This window comes from Pipra filicauda, unplaced genomic scaffold, assembly GCF_003945595.2.
Source record: "Pipra filicauda isolate LSUMZ 115617 unplaced genomic scaffold, ASM394559v2 scaffold86_size2582843_pilon, whole genome shotgun sequence".
In the NCBI taxonomy this organism is placed as follows: Eukaryota; Metazoa; Chordata; class Aves; order Passeriformes; family Pipridae; genus Pipra; species Pipra filicauda.
Window position 1 is genome coordinate 2,289,476 of NW_024105053.1, and position 6,446 is coordinate 2,295,921.

Here is a 6,446-nt window from a genome sequence, read left to right on the forward strand (position 1 = left end):
GCCCTGCTCTACGTGTTTGTTTGGGCACTGTGGGAGCATGTCCTTGGTGCGGTCACTGCCCTACCTGCTGCCTTGTTGTGTCCAGCTCTGGGGTCACCTGCCCTTCCTGCTCCCTGACACCATAAATCTGCTCACCTGTGAGCCTGCACTTATGTGGTGGGTTTTTTATGACAAATGTTGTATTTGCTTTCACAACTGTGAAGTCTGAATTGGGTTTTGTAATTTTTTTTGTGTGTGTATAGTCAACAATAAATGCAGATGTAAAAAGCGATCTTCTTTGTTACATCTTAACAAATCTGATTAAAAAAAAGCTGCCAAAATTACTAACTGCTAATTAGCTTGGGGAGGTGATCCATATTATTGCTTTCTTTTCTGTGGTCTAGATATTCTACCAGGTAGGTAGAGACTTACCTGGTCTCTATGCTGTATTTGCCTCCTCAGAATGTTTATGGATCCAGATGCTAATTTAAATTTATATCTAATCCAGATGTCCCCCTCTTGCAGACTGATTGGATGACTAATTCTTTATAGCCTAAGAACTAAAAACTACTCTTTCTTATTAATCAGTACACTTTATTTTATAATTCTTGTCAATAGCATTATTCTTTTTATTCAGCTTTATGAGACTGTTGCTTTTCCTGGCACTGAGTGTATTACGAGGGAATACTTACAAAAAGAATTACAAATGTTTCTTCACAAGACAGGATATGCCTATACTCCTGTTGCAATAGACTACAATTGTTTTGTATTCATTTCTCATAAAGATTGCATTAATATCATTAAAGTTGCTGGTGAATCTTGTTCCAAACCTCTTAGGTAATTAATTATAGTCCTCTAAGCAAATTGTGCTCCAGACATGTGATGGTACTATTTGCAGCCCAGCTAGTGAGAATGCAGGTCATTTCCCTTTCATGGCTCTAGAGCTCAACCAGTCTGCCCAGGGAGATTTTTAATCGAGGCTGAATTTGTTAATTTGTACTAATGCACCAAAATGAATGTCGCACTTCAGTAACCTTAGAACACGAAACCTAAGAAAAGACTGGTCCATTTAATAAAGATGGTATTACCAGAGAAACTCAGCATGACTTGGAATAACCTTGGAGCAGAAACATGCTCAGATGGTGCTAGTGAGAGCACACATTCTCTTCCTCCGTTAAAATTCAGGCTGTTTTGATAAAAGAGGAGTTTGAATCTGAGTTTCTCTCAGCGTTTTTCAGCTATGTAAAAGTGGGTGGGAACTCCTAACCTGATACTGTTTTGAAAGAAAAGTGTTTGCAGTCTGATGATTCACCTTCTAGTTTTAAGCCAGAGTATCAAATTCGGGGTGCTGGTTTTGTCTCAATAGATCCAACAGTTTCTTTGCTTCTGCTTAGTAGTTCTTAAGCAATGCTATCTGTAACATTGTTTTAAAGCCTCCTAGAGAGATAGAGACTGTCACATTAGGTTAATAACTCTTAAAATAAGCAAAAAATCCAGATGATAATCTGTTAAGCTCTTTCTTAAAACCCTTTAAGAGTGCATTTGTTGGAATTTTCAAGAATATTTATTACAAGCCTAAGTCGGACTTAATTCAATGGAAGTTACACTTCTAAGCCACTAAAATACTCACTGGGGTTTTTTAGATGCAGCCAACTACATCTTTAGGCACCTAAAACCATTGGAAAGAGAGTTTTATCCAGCATTTTCAGGGAAAACAAAGTCATGTGCCCTTACAATCTCTTCTACAAAACAAGATGTTGAGATGACTTTACTGAAAAAGGCATTGATTTTATTTTTTGCCAAGTACAAAATAGCAAAGGTCAAAAATAATGCTCAGGGACAGAGAATGTGAGATCACACAAATGAAAGTTTGGAAATGGGAAGGTTTTTCTTCTACATATGTGTGTTAGGGTTCAGGGATAAGTGAAACTGTACGAGACCGTGGATCTCTCAAGTGCTGTTTTGATATTTCATATACCAGTATCAGGGAAGAAAGTTTTTTTAGATTGAATGACTAGTAAAAGTTATTTCTAATTCAATTCCCAAAAGAATGCACAGGAACTCAGATTTGAAACACAGTTGGTAGTGGAGAGTGGCCTTCTATCATCTCGTAATCATCTCAGTTTGGTCTACTGATTCCAGGATAACATGATAGAAGACAACACTCAATCTGAAGAACTGGGAAATTTAAACAAAAATATCAAAGCCTGTATTTTAAAGTAGGTCCAGTAAATGCAAATATTTCAATAACATTTGAGTTGTGGTTCTGGCTGAGTCTTAAAATATTTGTGACATATCAATTACAGGTTTTAAAAGTTATAAAAATGCATTTAAATCATACTTGGCTGGTTCTTTATGGTATGTGTAAGAGGAGAAACCGCAGTAGTGTTATAATTTCAAATACAAATTGGGAATTGCTGAACAGATAAGAATCAAAGATTTGGGGGCCAGGAAAGCTGACAGTGCAAAGACAAGTCATCGCCTAGTATCTGTAGTGCTTTTGAAACCAGAGAGACAACTGCAGCTGTGCTGTGTTCTTACAATTGGCAGAGGATAGGTCTGTAAGCCAGGACTGCATGGAGCTTCCCAGCAGCCTGTGCCTAAACCAATGCAGACCCCTCCCCTCCCTTCCCTTCTCCTCTCCTCCCCTACCCCATGCTGTCTCCCATAGGACAGGCATGGAAATGAGGGTACACTCCATGCATTAGTCAGTATGTTGAGTACAGGTTGTACACTCAAAAGGCTGCTGTTTGGGTTCATGGAACAGCTGTTAGGAGCTGAGATGCCATCATAAACCTACCTAGGAATCTGTGACTCAAGAGGGAAGCATGATGGTAAAATCTGGAACCCAGAGCAGATAATGAGGAAGAAAATAGAATTGCCAGAAACAGTAAGATACTGATGCCATATTATAAAATGTTTCAGCAATTTAGCATTCCTGGTACTCTGCTGACTGTGGCCCAAGGAGATTGGATTCTGTCTAAATTCCATTCTTCAAGTGTCTGTGTGGTGTCCAGGCAGTGCAGCATCAGAATGCAAATGAAATGGTGGAAAGCGTTTGCCATTTCAGCTTCATCCTCCAGGGTCACCTCCTCTGCTTCAGCAGCTGAGCACAGCCATCAGAGGAAGAGCCTCTGTGCAGGTTCAGTCAGAGAGCAATCCCAGCTCCTGCTCCGGATTCAATCCAGGCTTCCTGCTGGCAGGCAGAGGATGAAGCTATGTTATCTGGGGTACACAGTATGCCCTAGAATCTGGAATAAGAGTTAGATGAGTTACCTCATCCCTGTTGGGAGGCTGTTGGCTCATAAGGGAAGATAATTGGTTTATCTGTTTTGGAAGGAGTCAAGTTTCTTTCACCAGATTTGCATTTGTTGGAGTGTGCTACTTATCTCTAGTGATCTTGCTACAGATGTTCCTTTTGTTTTTTATTTAGGGAATGTACCAGCAGCTGTTTCTGTCCCCTGTCATTGGCCTTGCCATCTCCCATGCTTTGAGTATGGAGTTAGACATAACAATTACAAAACAAACACAGGAGCTAATTTAAGTCGAATGCAGTGAATGAAAAAAACAGTAATTATTAGGGGAAGAAGAGGAAGAACAGAATTATGCTGCTATATTATGTAATTTTTGGCTCCCTCAGTGTGTGCATTCTATGGCACTTACTCTTTTTAAGACCTTTCTTAACCCTCATTTGCTGCTGTCTGTGTATGTGTCGCTGAGGAGAAGTGCTTTTGACTGAGCTGGCTCTGTGGAAATTCTAAATTAGTTTGAAGTTTCCATGGAAGGAGGGAGGGAATCGGAGACTGTGACAGGAGACAGGCAGTGCCATGCAGTGGGAGAGAGGCTATGGAGGTGGGTAGTCAGGTTGCCATCATTGCTAGTCTCCAAAGAAAGACCTTGGTGGACATGTGTAATCCTCAATACTAATTATGAGAAATTCGGCAAAGAGGGTAGGAAGGACTCAGCTGAAGGATCTGAATAGGGAATTGAATGAACAAAAGCAATAGAGATGATCTTTATTGCATAGCTTTTCATGCCACACTTTGAGTCCTATGAACAGGCTCAGATATTATCACTTCAATGATATTTCATGATAGTAACAGCTGGGAGCAGATAATAGGTAAAAGACACATGGTTTTACCTATTCCTGTTTGGAATAGGTAAAAGACACATGGTTTTGGCAAACTTAAAGTATCTGAAAAGGTATATGTAAAACTATGTAAAATGAAGAAAGATATAAGATTAACGTCTGGAAGAATAGAAACAAGACAGGTAACGGCACAAAGATGACAGGGAAGAATAACTATTTTTGGGATAGGAGTGGAAAAGTGGAGGAATAAGAAGGAACAGCATACTACCATGTTAAAATAGAAATCATAGGGGAGGTTTCCATGAAAGCAGAGTGAGAGAGAGGAGAATTTAAATCTACCAATAGATCTAGGAGGTGCAGAGACTTGCTACAAGATATTGCCTTTGTCATTTGCCTGGTAATCTGATCAGCATTGTTCTGAGTACAAGTGATGTTTTCTGCCTCTGCTTTCTCTAGCACATAGACATTTAGAAAGTCATTTTAATGCTACAATCATCCATCGTTGATGAAATCTGGTATCTCTGTTCACAGTGCCATAAGCCAAAGGTATCTTCATCACGGGGCTTGCTTCATCATGCTACTGTTTCTGTCCTTTCTTTTTAGTAATCCTCGTTCTTCTCTGCTTTCTAACATGAAGTTTTCTTCTGTGAATCTTGTGCTTCATCTTCTTCATCCATTTTTTAACTTTTTTAATCCGTGGACTCACACAGAACTTTTTGCCTTCTATATAGAGACTGACAGAGAAAAAACTGGTTGTCAGTTTCAAAGAAAATTATCATACTTAGCACTCAGCTATGAAGTTAGACTTGATTAATTGTAAATTATATTTTATACTGTGTTTATTAACTCTTTTTTTTTTTAGTTTCAAATAAGTCAAAGTCAGGATCTAAGTTTTACATGATTAAACTTATCTTCCAAAATCTGAAAAAAAGCTTTACTACTTCAATGCAAAAAGAACCACAGTGCAAAGCAGTACATTTCTATTGAAAATAAATAAGTAGACCACTCTATAATTATTATTATTGTCGTTACTACCATGCAAAAGTCTAGCAAATGTACCAATTTAACCCAAACAGTGTGATATTGTACCAGAAATAAAATTAGAAATAGCTTATGTACAAAAGTAAAGCTTATTTAATGAGTTTAGGCAAGGTTTTTTAGGGAATTAATAATTGGAAAAAACAGAGAAGTCTTGAGGTGCATGACTAATTTTTCAGTTCTGAAAATAAAGCGAGAGTCTATGTGCAGGCTGAATAATGATCAATATTATACTGAAAAGGAAATTCAATTTTACCAAAAAAATTTAAATAGCACAAGGAAAGACAGTTCTTAAATCACAAACAATGGTGTTTTCATTGAATTTGTATTAGTTTTCCAAGATTATACTTATTTCAATGATGCCTAATAGGTTTTAACTCCCTTTCCCAGAAAAGGACTCAAAATATTTCTTACATAACAGCTTCTAGGTGACACAGGCCATCAGCTGTCTGGATTTCAAACCTCTCCACTCTTCGGAGAATTCCTTTGGGAATTTCTTCTGTAATCTTTGTGCAACAGTTAAAGGCCCCAGGAAACAAAGCTAAAAAGCGTAGTAACAATGTTAGAAAGAACAGAGATAGGAAGGGGACAAGGCATAGTTTGACTGCACAGAATCACATAGGAGCTGAGACTGGAAGGGACCTCTGCAAGTCATTGGGTCCAGCCCCCTGCTCAAGCAGGGCCGCCTGGTCCCTGGGTCCTGCTTAAGCTCTGCCCCTGATAACGTGGTTGGCATAACTACCACCATTGTATGAGGTAAGCAGCCATTCTGTGACCAAGCAAGTCATGTGTTCATGCCCCTTCCCTCACTGTCAGACTCCAAAGATCCTATGAACCAAGCAGACAAACCAAGCAGATTTCCACTTCCCTTCCCTACCGCCCCCCAGCATGTACTGCTGTCTGCCATCATTCCTCTCCAGATGCAGGACTTTGCGTTTCCCCTTGTTAACGACATGAGATTCCTCTCTGCCCATTTCAATGTCAGTAAAACCATGTAGTGCATCAGCTACTGCTCCCAGTATTTTATCTTGTGTAAAACATGCCACAGGCACATTCTCTTCCATCATCCAGGTCATTAATTAAGATGTTGAACAGTATTGGTCCCTGGGGTTTGTGCCACTGATCACAACCCTCTGGACCTGGTCCTTCCTCCAGTTTTCAGTCTGCCTCACTATTCAGTCATCTATCCTATACTTTGTGAGCTTGTCTATGATGATATTACAGCATCAAAGCCTTTACTGAAGTCAAGGTACACTCAGCCTTATCCATGTAATTTGTCACCAGTTGCTCTGTCCTGTTTAGCAGTGGGTTCACATATTTGCTCCTCTTTCTTTTGCTA